Source organism: Zingiber officinale, chromosome 4B (genome assembly GCF_018446385.1).
Source record: "Zingiber officinale cultivar Zhangliang chromosome 4B, Zo_v1.1, whole genome shotgun sequence".
Classification (NCBI taxonomy): domain Eukaryota; kingdom Viridiplantae; phylum Streptophyta; class Magnoliopsida; order Zingiberales; family Zingiberaceae; genus Zingiber; species Zingiber officinale.
In genome coordinates, this window is record NC_055993.1 from 51,196,700 (window position 1) to 51,220,438 (window position 23,739).

Here is a 23,739-nt window from a genome sequence, read left to right on the forward strand (position 1 = left end):
CTTCATGGGAGCTACTCCTACTTGGAATTCCAGTGGCCTTCGGCGTGTGTCGGCATAGCTTTTCTGGCGGCTCTGTCTCTATCCTCTGGCGAATCTGTTGGCTGCCATGGTATCTGCTACTAGATCATCTGAAGCTCTAGTTCTTCATTCACCACTCTCGTACCGATTGAGTTTACACTCCGCCCATAGAGAGCCTCGTGGGTGCCATGCCGATAGTGGCATAACTGTTGTTGTATGCGAATTATGCTAAGCTCAGATATTTGCAACTTCCCTTGAAGTCTAGGGCACACTCTCGGAGCATATCTTGATACCTGGTTTACTCTCTCCGTTTGACCATCTGTCGAGGATGGAATCTTGTCTTGAACTTTAACTTAGTGCCCGATCTTGTTGTACATACTCCAGTAGTGATGTAAATATCTCTGTCTGAAATGATGGTTCGTGGGACTCCATGAAGTCTGACGATGAAGATACAACTGAGCTAACTTCTCCATGGAGTAGGATATCTTGATAGCTTAGAAGTGAGCTGATTTAGTCGACTATTACCCGGATGGCGTCAAAACCATTCATGGTCTGGGCAGTCCACTATGAAATCCATAGAGATATCCTCCCACTTCCACTCTGGAATCAGTATAGTGCGAACTCCCCACAGTCGATGTTCGCCTTGACCCTCAGCGGTGGGCGGTGCTAACATATCTGCGATGTCTCGCTTCATTCCGGCCACCAAAATGTTTCTTCAGGTCTTGATACATTTAGTGGAACTGGATGCATCGCATAAGGAGTCTTGTGAGCCTCATCTAAAATCTTCCTCCATAGCTCCTCCCGATCGGGAACACAGCCTGTCACCGAAATACAACACCCGCTATCGGACACTCTGAATTCTCTACTTTACGATTACTGCTAGCCCTTGCTTGATTTTATGAATTCCAGGGTCCTGAGCTGATTGAATATCACCAAGCAAGGTAGATTCTAAGGTCATAGTAGAGAGCTCCCCCGATGAGTTCAAGACCGAAATCTCGATCTCCTACAGGGAGTGGTGACATGGCGTAAGAGATAACAAGGTATGGATTTTTGCTAAGTCGTCGGCTACCTTATTGGCTTTCCTGGATGGTAGAGGATGTCTATATCGTAGTCTTTGACCAGCTCTAGCCATCTGCGTATTCAGATCCTTGGTGAAGAAGTACTTCAACTCGATGATCTGTATACACTCTGCATTGAACTCCATATAAGTAATGTCTCCAATTTTGAGGGCGAACATGCTACAAGCTCGAGGTCATGAGTAGGGTAATTCTTCTCATAATCCTTGAGTTGTCTGGAGACATAGGCGATCACCTTGCCGTTTTGCATCAGTACTGCTCCTAGTCCCAACTTAGAGGCATCACTATAGATGTCAAAGCTGCTGGTGTTGTCTGGTAGAGCCAAAATGGGAGCACTGGTCAATCTCCTTTTTAGCTCGCTGAAGCTGTTCTCACAGTCCTCTGTCCACTGAAATTTCCTGTTCTTTCTGGTAAGAGCTGTCAGTGGGGAGGCTACCCTGGAGAAGTCCTCTACAAACTTTCTGTAATATCCTGCTAATCCCAGAAAGCTCCTGATTTTGCTGGCGTTCTTAGGTCTCTTCCAGTTACTTACTGCTTCTATCTTGCTGGGATCTACCATAATACCATCCTTGGAGATGATGTGGCCCAGGAAGGACACCTGATCTAGCTAAAATTCACATTTCGTGAACTTGACATATAGCTAGTTCTGCTGAAGTGTCTGTAGTACTGTCTTCAGGTGCTCTGCATGTTCTTCCTGAGTTCCTGAGTAGATAAGAATGTCATCGATAAACACAATAACAAACTTATCTAAATACTCCCTGAATACTCTGTTCATGAGATCCATGAATGTAGCTGGAGCATTGGTCACGCCAAAGGGCATGACTACGAACTCGTAGTGTCCGTATCTGGTTCTGAATGCTGTCTTGGGTATATCACCCTCCTTGACTCTGACTTGGTGATATCCTGATCTGAGGTCAATCTTAGAGAACACTGCTGCTCCCTTTAACTGGTCGAACAGGTCATCTATTCTGGGAAGAGGATACCTGTTCTTGATCGTGACCTGATTCAGTGCTCTGTAGTCTATGCACAGTCGCATGCTTCCATCCTTCTTCTTCACGAACAACACAGGCGCTCCCCATGGTGAGTGACTAGGGCGTATGAAACCCTTGTCAAGCAGCTCCTGTAGTTGCTCCTGAAGTTCCTTCAGTTCTGCTGGAGCCATGCGATATGGCGCTTTGGAAATAGGATTGGTGCCGGGGAAGAGCTCTATCTCAAATTCAATCTCCCTGACTGGTGCTAGGCCTGGTAACTCTTCAGGGAAGACTGCTGGGTAGTCACATACAACTCGGACCCCTGCTAGCTGTTGGTCCTTGTCCTGGCTGGTATTGACTACATGTGCTAGGTACCCCGTACATCCCGAATCCATCAACTTCTGTGCCTTCATAGCTGAGAGAAATTTTCTGGCTTTTCTCTTTGGTTCTCCGATGTACTCGAACTGTGCTTCTGCTTCAGGTTGGAATACGACCTTCTGTTTACGGCACTCTATGGAAGCACCGTATTTGATCAGAAAGTCCATTCCAAGGATGACGTCGTAGTCGGTCTTCCAGCAGGATCGGATCACAAAAGAGTTCCCATGCGCTATAATGGCCGCCTTGCTCGAGCCGGCGTGGATGCCATGATCTCCCGAAGGTAGTGCCGACCCTTGAGTACCTCGAGGGTATTTTTAATTTTGGAGAACACCACGGCTATATATAAATGGGTTGCCCGATGTCAAATAGAGCGGTAGCACTATCTTTGAAAATGCTAATCGACTGTGACCATTGTCGAGGCATTGGCTACGTCCTCTCGGTGAGTGAGTAGATCCTCGCGTTCGCCGTGGCTGAGGGGTTCTGCCCTGGCTGATAAGTGGACCTTCTAGAGCTGCCTGCATCTGATATAATGGCTGACCTGCATCTTGAATCTGCTGTGGCTGGGAAGACCGGTCTTGTTCGAGCACCTGCTTGGCCATGTGCCCTTCTTGTCCACATTCGAAGCATCCTTGTGTGCCCTTGCGACAAACCCCTGGGTGGAATTTCCCACAAGTAGCACACTTTGGATAACTGGGTCGCTTGCTAGATGGTCCTCCTTTTGGATCACTACCTGATTTGCGCTTACTGTTGGAGTTCCCTTTCCAGTTAGAGCTGTGGCCTTGCTGTTTTTGAGTGTGAGAGTTTCCTTGGCCTTTGGACTCTGAGGAGACTTGCTTCTGCTGCTTTATGCTGTTCTGGTAATGCTCTGTGGTCAAGGCACTGCTCACTAACTCCTCTGTGGTTTGTGGCCTATGTATGCCACCAGCCACGTTCACTGCTATCTCTGGCCTCAGCATCTTGAGCATCAACCGGATTCGTTCCTTCTCTGTGCTGACTAGCTCTGGGCATAGACGAGCCAACCTGTTGAATTTCTTCACGGCTTCCTCAACTGAAAGGTTGCCCTGACGAAACTCAGTGAACTCGTCGTAGTGGCGGTTTGTGACCCGTATGTGAAAGAACTCCTCGAAGAACTCCTTCTCGAAGTCAGCCCATAACATCTGGTTTACTGGGCGCTTCGTTCTGATTCTTTCCCACCACATGCGTGCGTCTTCTGTCAGGCAGAAGGAGGCACACTTCACCTTCTCGTGTTCTGGCCAGTCCAGAAGCTCCATCGTGCTCTCCAGTGTTTTGAACCAGGCTTGTGCATCCCATGGTTCACTAGTGCCTGAGAAGTTCTCTGGCTTGACTCGCTGCCACTGGATCAGATAGGCTTCCTTTCTTGGCTCAGCTGCTGGAACTGCTGGTGCTGGTACTGGTGCTGGCGTTGGCGCTGTAGGCTGAGCTGGTGGAACCTCTAAGACTTCTGGAGTCGTCAGATTCGGTTCCGGGGTGACTGTGGGGGTACTCTGCTGATTAGCCTTTAAGGTGGCTATTTCCTGTTGCTGTTCAGCTAGCTGCTGCTGTAAGGTCTGGAGGAGGCACTGAACTGCCTGCCTCTTGCTGGGGCTCAGTAGCTAGTGCCCTTCTAGCTGGGCGTCCTCGTGCCATTACTAAAGACATAGAGAACATAACATAACTAAGGTAATCACAGTTATATAACTACTGATATCATGTTTAACAACAATCACATACTAACAAGTAATAGGCATATAAACATGAACTGGAATAACAAAACAAGGAGCATAAATTAAGTAGAGGTATTCTTACTTGGAAGCTGCAGGTACAATGCTGATGTGTGTGTAGGAAGTATGGAACACTGCTCTGATACCACTCTGTAACGACCTGCCTTCTGATCACTGGCTGTAAGGTCGATCGTCACGATAATGCTAAACTATACTGTGCGGAAAGCTGGGATAATTAAAATTTTACTCTACTAAGGATGGATACAACTGATAAGAAAGGTCTAAAGACCTTCTTTGCTGGTGTATACATGCTAAGGAGGTGAAACTGAACATCCCAACTGAGCTAGGGACTAGAAACTAAACTTCCCAACTACCTACGGACCTGCCGATCGATCCACAGATCGATCGGAGCTGCGGTCGTTCTGTTCCCAACTGGATCGGTCGACAGACCGATCCAGGTGTGGCTGGATCGGTCGGCAGACCGATCCAGGTATGTCTGGATCGGTCGGCTGACCGATCCAAGCACCTGAAGCTCTCCTGGAACGCTACTGTATCGTGCTGGATCGGTCGGCTGACCGATCCAGGAGGATACAGTAGCATACTGTATCTGTCTGGATCGGTCGGCCGACCGATCCAGTGGCACTGCTCAGGCTCTGATCGGTCTGGAGACCGATCAGAGTTCTGATTTCGTTCGGGGACTCTGATTTCAGCACTTTGGCGTGCCAAAACCCCACACAACAATTCTAATAAGGCTAGGAAGCACTCTAACAATGGAAACTAACATTCTCACATCATAAACGAAGGGTTCTAAGCATAATAGAGTGCATAGCTAACTAATTCATAGTGATTAACAACTAGAGTGCAAATAACAAAATACTGTAAAGTTCTGATGCTTAAGTAAAACTTGCTAAAATCCCTTAGAATCTTATTCCAGTTCCTGCCACACACATCTTGATCTGCATTGACCTCCAGCCTCCGCTACTGGTCCACTTTTCCTTTACCTTTATCTGCAGTATAAGAAAAGTAGTATCTATAAGCTAAAAAGCTTAGTAAGAAACCATCTACCTCACAAAAACATGCAACGATGCAAATATGATTTTAAATCATGCTGTTTAAAACATATGCTGGATATACTGAATAAACTAAGCATGGCATGACATATAAGCATACAATCATGGCATATCTAAAGCTGAACATAAAATCATCATGCATATTCACAGGGAAAAACTAAGCTGATACTAAGAACTGAGCTACGCTAATACTGAGCTACTGCTAGGACTGTACTGAATTCATGAACTAATTTATGAAAAGTTGAAAACCATATACATATAGTAAGTGAAAATACTAAATATGCTGTTGATGGGCCCGACAACTGTACGTGCTATGCGCGCGTCTCTAACTAGACCCGGGGTTGCAAGTCCCGAATTTAGTAGAGCTACTAGGTTATCTAAACCTAGGGATCGGCTATGGGAGCCCAGCCCAATGGATATCTAATCCAGTACAGTGCCAACTGAAAAGTAAAATACTGAGTATAGCTAAACTGTTCTAAATTGCTGTTTCTAGGTTATCTGAACCTAGAGTTAGGTTGTCTGAACCTAGAGGCGACTGTGGGAGCCCACCCATTGGACCGTAGTCCCATATAAGCTAGAATAAACTGATTTACTAATTTAGATGCTTCTAATGCATTCAACTGTGCTAATAAAAATGCCTAAGTTGCATTCTTTTCTAAGCTAGTTATTTAATCGAACACCTAGTGTGCTTTAACTCCCCTCTCTATTAGGGAGACTACCTTTAGGCACCCAACAACATCTAAACCTCCAACTGAAGGAGAAAAGACGTGTCCGGCCCATCTAAAGGTACTCACTAAATCCCTAAACCTGCGAGGAGGGTTAAATACACCCTATGTGTCGAAAACATACGCAGATAACTAAACCGATGCACAGAAAATCAAACGGTAGCTATTATACTGCAGGTGAGGGGTTTCTTACCTCCTGTTCGTAATTTCTTATGATTCTATTCGCTAGAATCCCGGTGGAGATGACCTTCTCGACGATCCGCTCACGTCTTTGCGTTCCTCTCGCGGAGAAGAACCTCTTTCGTGTTGGAGTCGTCGCCGGAAGATGATCTGAGAGCCCTTGGGGCTTGGGCGCCGAGAGAGGAGGAAGGAGAGGAGTGGGCGGCGGTGAAGGTTTTTGGGAGAGGGATAGGTCACGGTGAAATTTTTGATGTTGCCGAACCAAGTTCTCAAAATAAACCAACCCCCAACTTAACCTTCCTATTTATACTAAGTAACTAACTCGACCAACCCAATTATAAATATAATTGGTCCCCTTTCCTTTCAGCACGGCCCTGCTGGGTTCAACTGGTTCCCAACATTATCCCTAAGCCATAGGTCTCGGGTTCGATTCCCGCCTAAGCTATTTTGCGGTTCTAATTATTTTTGTTGCTTCCGCTACTCGGAAAATTCCGGAAAAATATCTAAAAATTCCAGAAAAATCATAGAATATTTATAATGCAGTTTCAAGAATTTTCGAGCGTTACACCAGCAGAATCAATTTGAAGGAGGATCGCACGATGATCCAAATCATCACTTGGGAGCAGTGTGAGCAGAAATTTCTGGACAAATTCTACCCGCCAAGCAAAACTGCCCACATGAAGAATTTGATCGCAAGCTTCAAATAGATAGAATCAGAATCATTATTTGAAGCTTAGGATAGATTCAAAAGTATGCTGAGACAGTGCCCCCATCATGACCTTGAGAAATGGTTGGTTCTACACACATTCTACAATAGAATCAACTATCACACAAAGATATCCCTCGATTCTGCTGCAGGAGGAGCATTAATGAACAAGAGCCTTGATGAAGCTGAAGAGATTATAGAGAATGTGTTATGGAATCACCATCAGTGGGTAACCGAAAGATCTAGTGGTTCTTTCTTAAGGAATCCAATAAAGGCGTCAGGAAAATTTGATACAGATGCAGTCACACTTATATCTGCAAAGCTGGACGCTCTGACTAAGAAGCTTGAGGCCATGGGAAACAACACGACCAATGCAATAGTATGTGTTTGCGAAACTTGCAGAAGTATGGATCATGCTCAAGATACTTGCCCCCTAAGGCCAATACAAGCACAGATAAATCAACTTGAGCAATGCGATGCGATAGTCAGTTACAACCAAAAGTAAAATAATCCATACACCAACACATACAAACCTGGATGGAGGAACCACCCAAAATTTTCATACCGGAATAATCAGGACCAAGGACCAACAAAACAAAGCTATTAACCTGGGCAACAGAGCTACTCATCTGGACAACATACTTATCAACAACAGTAACCTTCACAACTATCCAGAATCGAAAAGATGCTCGAAGAAGCTCTCTCAGAGCAAAAAGAGATGAAAAATGAGATCAAGCAATTGACTCAAAGATTGGAAAATTTTGAAAAATAACAGAAGATGCAAGACAGCCAGATAGCCTAGATATCCCAGCCCTTTTCAAGAGCACAAGGAATATTTCAAGGAAAGCCCGATATAAATCCGGTGGAACACTACAACCGCATCGAGCTGAGGAGCGGATGAACTTTGGGAGACCCCCAAATCACTATTAAGAAAGGACTTGTGTAACGACCCGCCTCCTACTGACTAGGCTGCGAGGCCTATCGTTACGTAATGCTGTGCTAAATTACTATTGCAGAAATCTGGATTGATTAAAATTTTGCTAAACTAATTACTGTAAAATCTGAACTTAACATTCTAAGTGTACCTAGGAGTTGTACACATGCTAGGGAAGAGAATCTATGCCTCTCGGATGACCTGCTAGCTGTAATCAGGCATTTCAATCGATCCCTGGATCGATTGGCCTGTCGGATCGATCCAGTGATCAATTCAGCTTGATACTGGCACGGAAAAACCCACTGGATCGGTCGACTGACCGATCCATAAGCTGTCGCTTCTGTATGCAGCTGGATCGGTCTACCGACCGATCCGACCGATCCAGTGGCTCACCGATCGGTCGGCTGACCGATCGGTGAGCGTCTGTGCTATCTGTTCGCACATGGATCGGTCGGCTGACCGATCCATAGGCGCAACCCCCTCTCTGATCGGTCGGTGGACCGATCAGAGTTCTGATTTCAGCCTGAAACTCTGATTTCAGCCTGAAACTCTGATTTCACATTTCGTGCCTCAATCTCACATGTTCTACACTACTGAGAAACACTCTAACAATGACAACTAACATTCTAACATCATATATTTAACATTCTAAGCATAATCTAAAGCATGGTTCGTTAGCTCATGGTGTTTAACATGCTAAAACAAAGAGTAATAGAAATACTAAAGTTCATATGCTTAATTGAAATTGCTGGATCCCTAGGATCTTTATTCCATGTTCCATCCACACACATCCTCATCATTGCATTGACCTCCAGCCTCCGCTAGTCCATCTTTCCTTTACCCTTATCTACAGTATAAGGAAAATAGAATCTGTAAGCTTAAAGCTTAGTAAGAAACCATCTACCTCACAAAAACATGCATACGGTGCTAATAATATTTTTAAAACATGCTATTTAAAACATATGCTGAACATGTAAAAGATGGCATGGCATACAATCATCCAAACATGTATATCGAACTGAACATAGAGTTATCATGCATAATCACAGGAAAAAAACTAAGCTGGAGCATGATACTGAGCTAAGCTATTACTGATCTGATACTAAAACTATACTGAATTCATATAACTATTTTATGAACTTTTGAAAACTATATACATAATATGTGAAAATACATAATCATGCTGCTGGTTGGGCCCGACAACTGTACCTGCTGTGCGCACATCCCTAACTAGACCCGGGTTTGCAAGTCCCGAATTTAGAAAGGTTACTAGGTTATCTGAACCTAGGGACCAACTGTGGGAGTCCAGCCCAATGGATATCTAATCCAGTACAGTGCCACTGAAAAGTAAAATACTGATTATAGCTGTATTCTTGGCTGTTCTTGCTATTTCTAGGTTATCTGAACCTAGAGCTAGGTTGTCTGAACCTAGAGGCGACTGCGGGAGCCCACCCATTGGACATCTAGTCCCATATAAGCTGTAATAAAGCTGAATGTGCTAAATGAATGCTTCTATTGCATTTAACTAAGCTATTAAAATGCCTAAATTACATTTCTTTTCTGGGCTGAGCATTTTATCAAACACTTGGTGTGCTCCAACCCTCTCCTCTACTAGGGAGACCACCTCTAGGCACCCGATAGCGTCTACATCCTCCAACTGTAGGGGAAGGACGTGTCTGGCCCATCTAGAGGTGCTCAACTAAATCCCTAAGTCGTGAAGGAGGTTAAACACACCTTACGTGCCGAAAAACTGCGTACAACTAATCTACAAGCATGGAATTCATACGAGAGCTACTTATACTATCGGTGAGGGGTTTCTTACCTCGTGTGCAAGATTTCTTACAAATCTAAGTGCTAGTTTCCAGTGGAGAAGGTCCCTTCGTCGATCTTCTTGCGTCTACGTGTTCCTCTCGCGGAGGGGAGCGTCCTCGTGTCCGAGATGTCACCGGAAGGCACTCCTATGGCCCTAGGGATGAAACCCTAGGCTTGCTTGGGTGTTGGCGCCGAGAGAAGGAAGGAGAAGAGGGGGGTTCGGCGTGTGGCTAGGGTGAGGAGAGAAAAGTTTTCTCGTTAAAGAAAAATAGCAATTTCTCTCTTAAATTCCTATTTATATTAAGTGGTAATTTCGGCCAACTTAAGTATAAATATTATTGGTCCCCATTCCTTTCAGCACGGCCCTGTTGGGTTCAACTGGTTACTAACATTATCCGTAAACTGTAGGTCGCTTAGGCCGTTTTTCGCTTATATTTATTTTTGCTACTTCCGCTACTCTAAAAATTCCAGAAAAATATCTAAAAATTCTAGAAAAATCATACTATATTTCTAAAATAGTTTTGAGAATTTTCGGGCGTTACAATCCCCCATACCTTATAAAAAGTTCATCCTCGAACTTAGAATAATTCCAGGTACTCGTCTCATACTGACTTCACCTCCCAAGTTGCCTCTTTCTTCTGGTTGTGCCAAATAACTTTGAATAATGGTACTTCCTTGTTCCGCAATTTCTTAACTGCTCGGTCTATTATCTTAATAGGCCGACTGTCATAACTGAGGTCTTCGCGGATCTGTACCGACTGGGGCTCAATCACCTGGGTGGCATCTGAGGTATGCTTCTTCAACATAGAGACATGAAATACGTTGTGGACAGCTGACATTTCTTGGGGTAGCTCTAGCTCATATGCTTCCTTGCCCACTCTTCTGCTGATAATGTATGGTCCCACATATCTGGGACTTAGCTTGCCCTTCTTCCCAAAACGCATTACTCCCTTCATGGGAGCTACTCTGAGGAACACTGAATCCCCAACTGAAAACTCTAAGGGTCTGCGCCGTGTATCAGCATAGCTCTTCTGGCGGCTCTGAGCTGTCTCTATCCTCTGGCGGATCTGCTGTATAGCTGCTGTGGTATCTGCTACTAGATCTGTCTGAAGCTCTAGTTCTTTCTGTTCACCACTCTTATACCAGCAGATTGGAGATCTACACCTCCGCCCGTAGAGAGCCTCGTAAGGTGTCATACCGATAGTGGCCTGATAGCTGTTGTTGTATGCAAACTCTGCTAAGCTCAGATATTTTCACCAACTTCCCTTGAAGTCTAGGGCACATGCTCGGAGCATATCTTCGAGTACCTGATTTACTCGCTAAGTCTGACCATCTGTCTGAGGATGGAAAGCTGTGCTAAATTTTAACTTCGTGCCCAAGGCTGTCTGTACACACTCCCAGAAGTGTGATGTGAACCTAGTGTCTCTGTCCGAAATAATGGTTCGTGGGACTCCATGCAGCCTGACGATCTCCTTGAGATACAACTGAGCTAGTTGCTCCATGGAATAGGATATTTTGATAGCTAGGAAGTGGGATGATTTAGTCAACCTGTCGACTATTACCCAGATGATATCAAAACCATTTGTGGTCCTGGGTAATGCCACTACGAAGTCCATGGAAATATCCTCCCACTTCCACTCTGGGATCTGGATGGGCTGCAAAACTCCTTCTGGTCTCTGATGTTCTGCCTTAACCCTCTGATAGGTTAGGCAGGTGCTGACATATCGAGCGATGTCCCTCTTCATCCCCGGCCACCAAAAACGTTTCTTCAAGTCCTAGTACATTTTGGTGGAGCCAGGATGCATCGCATAGGGAGTCTTGTGACCCTCATCTAGGATTTTCCTCTGTAGTTCCTCCTGATCTGGAACACATAGCCTGCCACCGAAATACAACACCCCGCTATCTGATATTTTGAACTCTCCACCTTCTGATTCTGCTATACCTTGCTTGATTCTCTGAATTTCAGGATCCTGCTCCTGAGCTATCTGGATGTCACCAAGCAAGGTAGACTCTAAGGTCATAGTAGAGAGCTGCCCAACTATGAGTTCGAGATCGAAATCAGTGATCTCTTTCTGTAGGGGTGGTGACATGGCTGCTAGAGATAATAAGGTAGCACTGGACTTTCTGCTAAGTGCATCTGCTACCCTATTTGCTTTCCCTGGGTGATAGAGGATGTCTATATCATAGTCCTTGACCAGCTCTAGCCATCTGCGCTGTCGCATATTCAGATCCTTCTGAGTGAAGAGGTACTTCAGACTCTGATGATCTGTATACACTCTGCACTGAGCTCCATACAAGTAATGTCTCCAAATTTTGAGAGCGAACACTATTGCTGCAAGCTCGAGGTCATGAGTAGGGTAATTCTTCTCATAATCCTTGAGTTGTCTGGAGGCATAGGCGATCACCTTGCCGTTTTGCATCAGTACTGCTCCTAGTCCCAACATAGAGGCATCACTATAGATGTCAAAGCTATCTGCGTTCTCTGGTAGAGTCAGAATGGGTGCACTGGTCAATCTCCTCTTGAGCTCGCTGAAGCTGTTCTCACAGTCCTCTGTCCACTGAAATTTTCTGTTCTTTCTGGTAAGAGCTGTCAGTGGGGAGGCTATCCTGGAGAAATCCTCTACAATTTTCTGTAGTAACCTGCTAATCCCATAAAACTTCTGATCTCACTAGCATTCTTGGGTCTTTTCCAGTTACTCACTGCTTCTATTTTACTGGGATCTACCATGATACCATCCTTTGAGATGATATGACCTAGGAAGGACACCTGATCTAGCCAAAATTCACATTTCATGAACTTGGCGTACAGCTGATTCTGCTGAAGGGTCTGCAATACTATCCTCAGGTGCTCTGCGTGTTCTTCCTGAGTTCTGGAATAGATAAGGATGTCGTCGATGAACACGATAACAAACTTATCTAAATATTCCCCGAATACCCTGTTCATAAGGTCCATGAAAGTAGCTGGAGCATTTGTCACGCCGAAGGGCATGACTACGAACTCATAATGTCTGTATCTGGTCCTGAATGCTGTCTTGGGTATATCCCCTTCTTTAACCTTCACCTGATGATAACCTGATCTGAGGTCTATTTTAGAGAACACTGTTGCTCCCTTTAGCTGATCGAACAGGTTATCTATTCTGGGAAGAGGATACCTGTTCTTGATTGTGACCTGGTTCAGTGCCCGGTAATCTATACACAGGCGCATGCTTCCGTCCTTCTTCTACACGAACAATACATGCGCTCCCCATGGTGAGTGACTAGGGCGTATGAAGCCTTTGTCAAGCAGCTCCTGTAGTTGCTCATGAAGTTCCTTCAGTTCTACTGGAGCCATGCGGTAAGGTGCTTTGGAGATAGGATTTGTACCGAGAATGAGCTCTATCTCAAATTCGATCTCCCTGTCTGGTGCTAGGCCTGGTAACTCTTCAGGGAAGACTGGTGGGTAGTCACATACGACTCGGACCTCTGCTAGCTGTTGGTCCTTGTCCTGACTGGTGCTGACTATGTGTGCTAAGAACCCCGTACATCCTGAATCCATCAACCTCTGTGCGTTCATAGCTGAGAGAAACTTCTTGGCCTTTCTCTTAGGTTCTTCGACGAATTCGAACTGTGCTTTCGCTTCAGGTTGGAATATGACTTTCTATTTACGGCACTCGATGGAGGCACCGTATTTGATCAAGAAGTTCATCCCGAAGATGACGTCGTAGTCGGTCATATTAATCACTATCAGATCGCAAAAGTGCTCTCTGTCTGCTATAGTGACTGGCACTGCTCTGAGCCAGTGCGTAGACGCCATGATTTCTCTTGAGGGTAACGTCGTAAGGAACTGGCTACTGAGTACCTCTGGAGGTACTGCTAACTTCTCAGCAAATGCCCTGGATACGTATGAATGGGTTGCCCCAGTATCGAATAAGACAGTTGTACTTTGCTGTAAAATACTAATCTGACCTGTAACAACTGTCGAGGCATTTGCTACGTCCTCTCTGGTGAGTGAGTAGATCCTCTCATTTGTCATAGCTGGAGGGGCTTCTAATCTGCCATGGCTGATATGTGGACCATCTAAAGCGGCCTGCATCTGATGTAACTGAGCTGGCTGGCCTCCATACTGAATCGGCTGTGGCTGAGGAAGACTGGTCTTGTTTGGACACTGCTTGGCCATATGCCCTTCCTCTCCGCATTCAAAGCATCCTCGTGTGCCCTTACGACAAACTCCAGGATGGAATTTCCCACAAGTAGCACACTTTGGATAACTGGGCTACTTGCTGGCTGGCCCTCCTTTTGGGTAACTCCCTGGTTTGCGCTTGTTGCTGGAGTTCCCTTTCCAGTTGGAGCTGTGGGAGCTGTGGCCCTGCTGTTTCTGAGTGCCTGAGCCTCCTTGACCTTTAGCTTCTGAGAGGACTTGCTTCTGCTGCTTGATGCTATTCTGGTAATGCTCAGTGATTAGAGCACTGCTCACTAATTCTTCTGTGGTTCGTGGCCTATGAACGCCACCAGCCACATTTATTGCTATTTTCGGCCTCAGTATCTTGAGCATCAACCGGATTCGTTCCGTTTCTGTGCTGACTAATTCAGGGCATAGACGAGCCAACCTGTTGAATTTCTTCACAACTTCCTCAACTGATAGGTTGCCCTGACGAAACTCAGTGAACTCGTCATAGTGACGGTTGGTGACCCGCACGTGAAAGAATTCTTCAAAGAACTCCTTCTCGAAGTCTACCCATGTCATCTGGTTCACTGGGCGCTTCGCTCTGATTCTCTCCCACCACATACGTGCATCTCCTGTAAGACAGAAGGAGGCGCACTTCACCTTCTCATGTTCTGGCCAGTCCAGAAGCTCCATCGTACTTTCCAGTGTTTTGAACCATGCCTGAGCATCCCATGGTTCATTGCTGCCTGAGAAGTTCTCTAGCTTAACTCTCTGCCACTGGATCAGATAGGCTTCTCTCTGCGTTCCTGCTGCTGGGGCTACTGGTGCCGTAGGCTGGACTGGTGGAACCTCTAAGACCACTGGTGTCGCTAAGTTAGGCTCCGGGGTGATAGTGGGGGTGTTCTGCTGACTAGCCTTTAAGGTGGCTATTTCCTGTTGCTGTTCAGCTAGCTGCTGCTGTAACTGAGACACTAGTGCTGTAAGGTCTGGGGGAGGCACTGAACTGCCTGCCTCATGCTGGGGCTCAGTAGCTGGTGCCCTTCTAACTGGGCGTCCTCGTGCCATTTCTCGTACACCGAAGACATATATAACTAAAGCATTCATGTTTGTAGAATTTCTACTATCATGTTTAGCTAGCTACTATAAACATGTTAAAGCTATCATATATAAGCATGCTATAATTATCCATAAACATGAAAGCAAGACATAATTAAAGTAGAGGTATTCTTACTTGGAAGCTGCAGGTACAATGCTGATGTGTGTGTAGGAAGTATGGAAACTGCTCTGATATCACTCTGTAACGACCCGCCTCCTACTGACTAGGCTGCGAGGCCGATCGTTACGTAATGCTGTGCTAAATTACTATTGCAGAAATCTAGATTGATTAAAATTTTGCTAAACTAATTACTGTAAAATCTGAACTTAACATTCTAAGTGTACCTAGGAGTTGTACACATGCTAGTGAAGAGAATCTATGCCTCTCGGATGACTTGCTAGCTGTAATCAGGCATTTCAATCGATCCCTGGATCGATTGGCCTGTCGGATCGATCCAGTGATCAATTCAGCTTGATACTGGCACGGAAAAACCCTCGCTTCTGTATGCGGCTGGATCGGTCTACCGACCGATCCAAGAGCACAGTGATCGGTCGGTAGATCGATCCAGTGGCTCACTGATCGGTCGGCTGACCGATCAGTGAGCATCTGTGCTCTCTGTTCGCACATGGATCGGTCGGCTAACCGATCCATAACAGACGCCAACTCTCTGTTCGCGCATGGATCGGTCAGCTGACCGATCCAATGGCACAACTCGACTCTGATCGGTCTGTAGACCGATCTGGGTTCTGATTTCGCACTGAAACTCCTGATTTCAGCACTATTTCGTGCCTCAATCACATTACTTGTTCTAAGATGGCTAGGAAACACTCTAACAATGACAACTATCATTCTAACATCATATATTTAACATTCTAAGCATAATCTAAAGCATGGTTCGTTAGCTCATGGCGTTTAACATGCTAAAACAAAGAGTAATAGAAATACTAAAGTTCATATGCTTAATTGAAATTGCTGGATCCCTAGGATCTTTATTCCATGTTCCATCCACACACATCCTCATCATTGCATTGACCTCCAGCCTTCGCTAGTCCATCTTTCTTTTACCCTTATCTGCAGTATAAGGAAAATAGAATCTGTAAGCTTAAAGCTTAGTAAGAAACCATCTACCTCACAAAAACATGCATACGGTGCTAATAATGTTTTTAAAACATGCTATTTAAAACATATGCTGAACATGTAAAAGATGGCATGGCATACAATCATCCAAACATGTATATCGAATTGAACATAGAGTTATCATGCACAATCACAGGAAAAAACTAAGCTGGAGCATGATACTGAGCTAAGCTATTACTGATCTGATACTAAAACTGTACTGAATTCATATAACTATTTTATGAACTTTTGAAAACTATATACATAATATGTGAAAATACATAATCATGCTGCTGGTTGGGCCCGGCAACTGTACCTGTTGTGCGCGCATCCCTAACTAGACCCGGGTTTGCAAGTCCCGAATTTAGAAAGGTTACTAGGTTATCTGAAACTAGGGACCGACTGTGGGAGTCCAGCCCAATGGATATCTAATCCTGTACAGTGCCACTGAAAAGTAAAATACTGATTATAGATGTATTCTTGGTTGTTCTTGCTATTTCTAGGTTATCTGAACCTAGAGCTAGGTTGTCTGAACCTAGAGGCGACTGTGGGAGCCCACCCATTGGACATCTAGTCCCATATAAGCTGTAATAAAGCTGAATGTGCTAAATGAATGCTTTTATTGCATTTAACTAAGCTATTAAAATGCCTAAATTGCATTTCTTTTCTGGGCTGAGCATTTTATCAAACACTTGGTGTGCTCCAACCCTCTCCTCTACTAGGGAGACCACCTCTAGGCACCCGACAGCGTCTACATCCTCCAACTGTAGGGGAAGGACGTGTCTGACCCATCTAGAGGTGCTCAACTAAATCCCTAAGTCGCGAAGGAGGTTAAACACACCTTACGTGCCGAAAAACTGCGTACAACTAATCTACAAGCATGGAATTCATACGAGAGCTACTTATACTGCAGGTGAGGGGTTTCTTACCTCGTGTGCAAGATTTCTTACAAATCTAAGCGCTAGTTTCCGGTGGAGAAGGTCCCTTCGTCGATCTTCTCGCGTCTACGTGTTCCTCTCGCGGAGGGGAGCGTCCTCGTGTCCGAGATGTCACCGGAAGGCACTCCTATGGCCCTAGGGATGAAACCCTAGGCTTGCTTGGGTGTTGGCGCCAAGAGAAGGAAGGAGAAGAGGGGGGTTCGGCGTGTGGCTAGGGTGAGGAGAGAAAAGTTTTCTCGTTAAAGAAAAATAGCAATTTCTCTCTTAAATTCCTATTTATATTAAGTGGTAATTTCGGCCAACTTAAGTATAAATATTATTGGTCCCCATTCCTTTCAGCACGGCCCTGCTGGGTTCAACTGGTTACTAACATTATCCGTAAACTGTAGGTCTCAGGTTCAATCCCCGCTTAGGCCGTTTTTCGCTTATATTTATTTTTACTACTTCCGCTACTCTAAAAATTTCGGAAAAATATCTAAAAATTCCAGAAAAATCATACTATATTTCTAAAATAGTTTTGAGAATTTTTGGGCGTTACAACTTGACTTAGAGGAAGAGCCCTCTCCCCTCATGCCCAATCAAATCCAGAACAAGGATAGAGAGTGTTGGATCGAGAAGCGCTAGAGGGGGGGTGAATAGCGCTCGTGACTATCTTGTTCGATTATCGGAATCGTAAGATTTATCGGAGTAATTAAGCAGCAGAATAAAACAAAGTAAGCACACAGAGACAGGAGGATTTTTACTTCGTTCGGAGCCTTGATCGACTCCTACTCGAAGGCCCGCGATCCTTGATCGCTTCCGGTGGGCAACAACTATAAGTTCGTTAAAAGATTACAATTATGAGTACAAATAAAAGCTATAAATATTATACCGACAACAAGAAATGCTAATTCTGATGCTCCGGGTCGTCGGGCACTTGTAGCAGCACTTCGGAGCGTCTTTTGGAGCAGCACGTTGATGAAAGATCACTTGGAATTCGTTTTTCTGAAGTGCTGGTCGAAACCCCCTTATAAAGGGTGTTCAAGGCGCCTTGAAGGCTGTTCAAGGCGCCTCCATGCTGCCTGGTCTTCCGCGTGGATCAAATCTGATCTGGTCGAACTTCATCCATTCAAGGCGCCTTAAACCTCACTCAAGGCGCCTTCTACCTTCTTCAAGGCGCCTCCAGTGGTGCTTCGAAGCCAGCTCAGCTTTTGCACCCGAGGCGCCTCCAAGCTCCATGGAGGCACCTCGGACACTGTTCATCCGAGGCTTTAGGTTGCTCTTTTGCACCTGCAAGATACGTTAGTCCCAAACACTATCCTGCAGCACAAAGTTAGCACAATAAACATGATAAATAAAGTATAGACAGTCTCCAGACTGTCCGAGTCTGACTTCAGATTTCCATTCGGAAACCCTAGGTCGACCCGAGGCCTACTGTTCCCTCTACGGGGAACGCGTCCTCACCTACTCCACTCAGGAGATTTACCTGATGCCAGTCCGGTCCTCCAAACTGACTGGACTTTCCGCCTAGGGTTACCACCCCCTAGGACCTAGGGTTACCGCCCCCTAGGGTTTTTCTCCACCTAGGGTTACCGCCCCCTAGGACCTAAGGTTGCCGCCCCTTAGGGTTTTCCTCCACTTAGGGTTACCGCCCCCTAGGACCTGAGGTTGCCCTCCCTTAGGATTTTCCTTCACCTAGGGTTACCACCCCCTAGGACCTAAGGTTACCCCCCTTAGGATTTTCCCTTGCCTAACCGCAGTTAGGACTTTCCTGAAACCTTATTTAACCACGTTAGATAACAAGGAATCTTAACTTTGAATCCCTTTGCCATTATCAAAACTGAGGTTCGATCGTCGGATGCTTACTGCACCAACAATCTCCCCCTTTTTGATTATGGCAACAAAAATTCAAAGTTAAGTAAAAATGCAATAAAGATACGCATAAATAAGCACAGGCATAAATAAAGCATAGGCACATTCACAACAAAATTTTCGTTTTAATTTATAATATTCTTTGAATTTCTTCCTACTCTCCCCCTTTGCCATATATCAAAATACCCAAGAGAGTGAAGAAAATCTGGGCCTTAGCTTAACTTTCAAAAATATTTTCAATCTTATCTTCCAATCTTTTAATTTACTTTTGATAAACACTTAGTTTTTCTTGTAAGACTTTTAGATAGGTTAAATCATAATTTTGAAAGCAAAATTCTTCTTTTAGTTTGAGAGATATTTTTAGCTGAGATAAAGTTATTTTGTCTTTAAACAGTAACTTAGCAAATTTTTGTGATTTCAAAAAGATTTAGTTTTTTTTTAAAAAAAAATTATTTTGATGAAATTTTGAGAATGCTTTGGAAAATACTTAGCATTTTCAGCAGAACTTAGCATTTGAAAACAATTGCTTTGAGAGATACTTAGCTAAATTTCTTTTTTTTTGTTTTAAACACTTTAAAAAGTACTTAGCTAAACATTTTTGAAAAAAAATATTTAGCTATATTTGAAAATACTTAGCTATGTTTTCAGCGTAAAAATGATTGCGTTGAGAAAATATCTTGCCAAGTAGCTAAGTTTAGAAAATAATTTAACTAAGTTTAGTTAGAGAAAACTTAATTAAGTACTCAGCTTTGAAAACATTTAGCTTATAGAGGAGTTATAATTTAAAAGTCAGGTCATAAATAATTTTAATTTTAAAGCTAAGTTAAAAATAGCTTGAATTTTCGAAGATATGCCAAAAATAGTTTTTAATTTTAAGGTCAAGTTAAAAATTTTAAAGAAAAACTAATTTTAAAACCGACTCAAAATCACTCCCCCTTAATTAATGCCTTAATAAATTTTTGAGTTCAGGAGTTCAAGCATGAGAGGTTAAAAAATTATTTTCCTAATTTTCCATCTCAGTCGTTCTAGATTAACAAGCATGTTTAGCATATGAGTGAGTGTGAGATGGAGTTTACTTTAATTTACAACATTGAAAATATCAGTTAGAATTCCAAATAAGTGACCATTATTTTGAAGATTTAAAAATTAATTGAGTTTAGAATTTTAAAGAATTTAATAACTTCTGAAAAGGGTTTTGAAATTAATTTTTCAGAAGATATTACAAATGATTTTTCAAATAATTTTTTAAGTAGTTTTAAAATAATTTTGAAATTAATTTTTCAAGGGATTTTTCAAATGATTTTGAAATGATCATTTTTCTAATGATTTTACAAATAACTTTTAAGTTTTAAAAGATTTTTACAAGATTCATCAAATAATTAAGTTTTAAAAGATTTTTTAAAATAATTTTTCAAAGATTTTTCTAATAATTTTTAAATGATTTCTTAAAAGATTTTTCAAATAAATTTTAAAAGAATTTTGAAATTAAGTTTTCAAATGATTTTGAAAAGATTTTTCAAATAAATTTAAAAAGAATTTTGAAATTAAGTTTTCAAATGATTTTGAAAAGATTTTTCAAATAAACTTTAAAAGAATTTTCAAATTAAGTTTTTAAAATGATTTTGAAAAGATTTATCAAATAAATTTAAAAATAATTTTGAAATGATTTTGAAAAGATTTTTCAAATAAACTTTAAAAGAATTTTGAAATTAAGTTTTTAAGATTTTGAAAAGATTTTTCAAATAAATTTAAAAATAATTTTGAAATTAAGTTTTGAAATGATTTTGAAAAGATTTTTCAAATAAACTTTAAAATAATTTTGAAATTAAGTTTTAAAGATTTTGAAATGATTTTGAAAAGATTTTTCAAATAAATTTTAAATGAATTTTGAAATTCTGTTTTAGAGATTTTGAAAAGATTTTGAAAAGATTTTTCAAATAAATTTTAAAAGAATTTTGAAATTAAGTTTTAAAGATTTTGAAATGATTTTGAAAAGATGTTTCAAATATATTTTAAAAGAATTTTGAAATTAAGTTTTAAAGATTTTGAAAAGATTTTAAAATGATTTTGAAATTAAGTTTTGAAAAGATTTTGAAAAGATTTTTCAAATAAATTTAAAAAGAATTTTGAAATTAAGTTTTGAAATTATTTTGAAAAGATTTTTCAAATAAACTTTAAAAGAATTTTGAAATTAGGTTTTAGAGATTTTGAAAAGATTTTGAAAAGATATTTCAAATAAGTTTTAAAAGAATTTTGAAATTAAGTTTTAAAGATTTTGAAATGATTTTGAAAAGATGTTTCAAATAAATTTTAAAAGAATTTTGAAATTAAGTTTTAAAGATTTTGAAAAGATTTTAAAAGATTTTAAAATGATTTTGAAATTAAGTTTTGAAAAGATTTTGAAAAGATTTTTCAAATAAATTTAAAAAGAATTTTGAAATTAAGTTTTGAAATGATTTTGAAAAGATTTTTCAAATAAACTTTAAAAGAATTTTGAAATTAAGTTTTTAAGATTTTGAAAAGATTTTTCAAATAAATTTAATAAGAATTTTGAAATTAAGTTTTGAAATGATTTTAAAAAGATTTTCCAAATAAACTTTAAAATAATTTTGAAATTAAGTTTTAAAGATTTTGAAATGATTTTGAAAATATTTTTCAAATAAATTTTAAAAGAATTTTGAAATTCCGTTTTAGAGATTTTGAAAAGATTTTTCAAATAAATTTTAAAAGAATTTTGAAATTAAGTTTTAAAGATTTTGAAATGATTTTGAAAAGATGTTTCAAATAAATTTTAAACGAATTTTGAAATTAAGTTTTAAAGATTTCGAAATGATTTTGAAAAGATTTTTCAAACACTTTTGAAATGAATTTTGAAATGATTTAAAAATATTTTTGAAATGAATTTTGAAAAGATTTTTAAATGAAATGAATTTCGAAAAGATTTTTAAATAATTTTGAAAAGATTTTTAAATAATTTTGAAAAGATTTTGAAAACATTTTAAAATAATTTTGAAACGATTTTTAAATAATTTTGAAAAGATTTTTAAATAATTTTGAAATTAATTTTGAAAAGATTTTTAAATAATTTTGAGAAGATTTTTAAATAATTTTGAAATTAATTTTGAAAAGATTTTTATATAATTTTGAAATGAATATTGAAAAGATTTTAAAATAATTTTGAAATGTTTTTGAAAAGAATTTTAAATAATTTTGAAATTAATTTTGAAAAGATTTTTATATAATTTTGAAATGAATAATGAAAAGATTTTAAAATAATTTTGAAATGTTTTTGAAATGAATTTTTAATAATTTTAAAATTAATTTTGAAAAGATTTAAAAATAATTTTGAAAATATTTTTAAATAATTTTGAAATGAATTTTGAAAAGATTTTAAAATAATTTTGAGAAGATTTAAAAATAATTTTGAAAAGATTTTTAAATAATTTTGAAATGAATTTTGAAAAGATTTTAAAATAATTTGAAAATATTTTTAAATAATTTTGAAATTAATTTTGAGAAGATTTTTAAATAATTTTGAAATTAATTTTGAGAAGATTTTTAAATAATTTTGAAATTAATTTTGAAAATATTTTTAAATAATTTTTAAATGAATATTGAAAAGATTTTAAAATAATTTTGAAATGAATTTTGAAAAGAATTTTAAATAATTTTGAAATTAATTTTGAAAAGATTTTAAAATAATTTTGAAACGTTTTTTAAAAATAATTTTGAAAATATTTTTAAAATAATTTTGAAAGTATTTTTAAATAATTTTGAAATTAATTTTGAGAAGATTTTTAAATAATTTTGAAATTAATTTTGAAAAGATTTTTAAATAATTTTGAAATTAATTTTGAAAATATTTTTAAATAATTTTGAAATGAATATTGAAAAGATTTTAAAATAATTTTGAAATGTTTTTTAAATAATTTTGAAATTAATTTTGAAAAGATTTTAAAATAATTTTGAAAAGATTTTTAAATAATTTTGAAATTAATTTTGAGAAGATTTTTAAAATTATTTTGAAATTAATTTTGAAAAGATTTTTAAATAATTTTGAAATTATGTTTTAAATCAATTTTAATTTCTTAGTCTTCTCACCCGATCTAAATTTTCAATCAGGGAACCCTATAATTGTTGTGAGATGAATTGAGGTTCAATTTAAGGGTTTGGTTTAACTTTATGTTAGATTCAGGTTTAGCTTTGGGTTCAACAAATAAGCATTCTTTGGATAAACTTCTAGGCTATGGTGAGTCACAAGGAACTCATTAAAGTAACCATGCCTTCGAGGTTTTCCAAATAGTCCTACTCATTGAACTTAATACTAAACTTTGGTCTAACTAGTTAGGATCCATTTAAGGGTAGCTTCGGTCAGTTCCACTTGGCCAAATGCACCAGGTCGAAGCCATATCTTCCTAGACATGCGATGCCCAAGCTTCCCTAACGTACTATCATCCAAAAACTTTACCAGTACCGTTGGTTAAGTTAAACTTAATCCATTTTAATCTAACCTTAATTACCCTGCCGGGTAATCTACTCTTATTTACCCTTATCGGGTGGATTAATTTCGGAGGTGCCAGCTATTCTGGAGCCTCCTCCTATGTTATTGATTTACATTTTATTAAGTTAAATAAACAAAAGGTACTTGATTATAACTTGGTTTGTACTGTTTAAGTTTTACTTTAGACTTATAACCCAAGTCTAGATTTCGTGATTTGACTAAATTATTAACAATCTTCTCTAATTTATCAATTTTATCTTTTAAAATATTATTTTGTATTTCTACTTTTCTAAGAGTTAATTTCTTATTTTTATTTGAATTAATTTTGTTTATTACATTATTAGCATGCATATCTAATTTTGAAGAGAAATCTATACTAGAGCAAGCAGGATTAGTTAAGCAAGTGCGATCATGTGTTGCAAAAACTGGATTTTCATATAATGTAAATGTACTAACCTTGATTTCTCCCTCTGGATTCTTGGGTCTTCTTTCTGGGCATTGT

General features: G+C 39.9%; 1 non-coding gene across 1 annotated transcript; it reads right to left on the reverse strand.

Moving 5' to 3' along the window:
- Positions 1–6,814: 6,814 nt before the first annotated feature.
- On the reverse strand, positions 6,815–6,920 carry LOC121978949. The gene has a single exon (XR_006111264.1). It is a non-coding gene; the product is annotated as a small nucleolar RNA R71 (small nucleolar RNA).
- Positions 6,921–23,739: the final 16,819 nt, after the last annotated feature.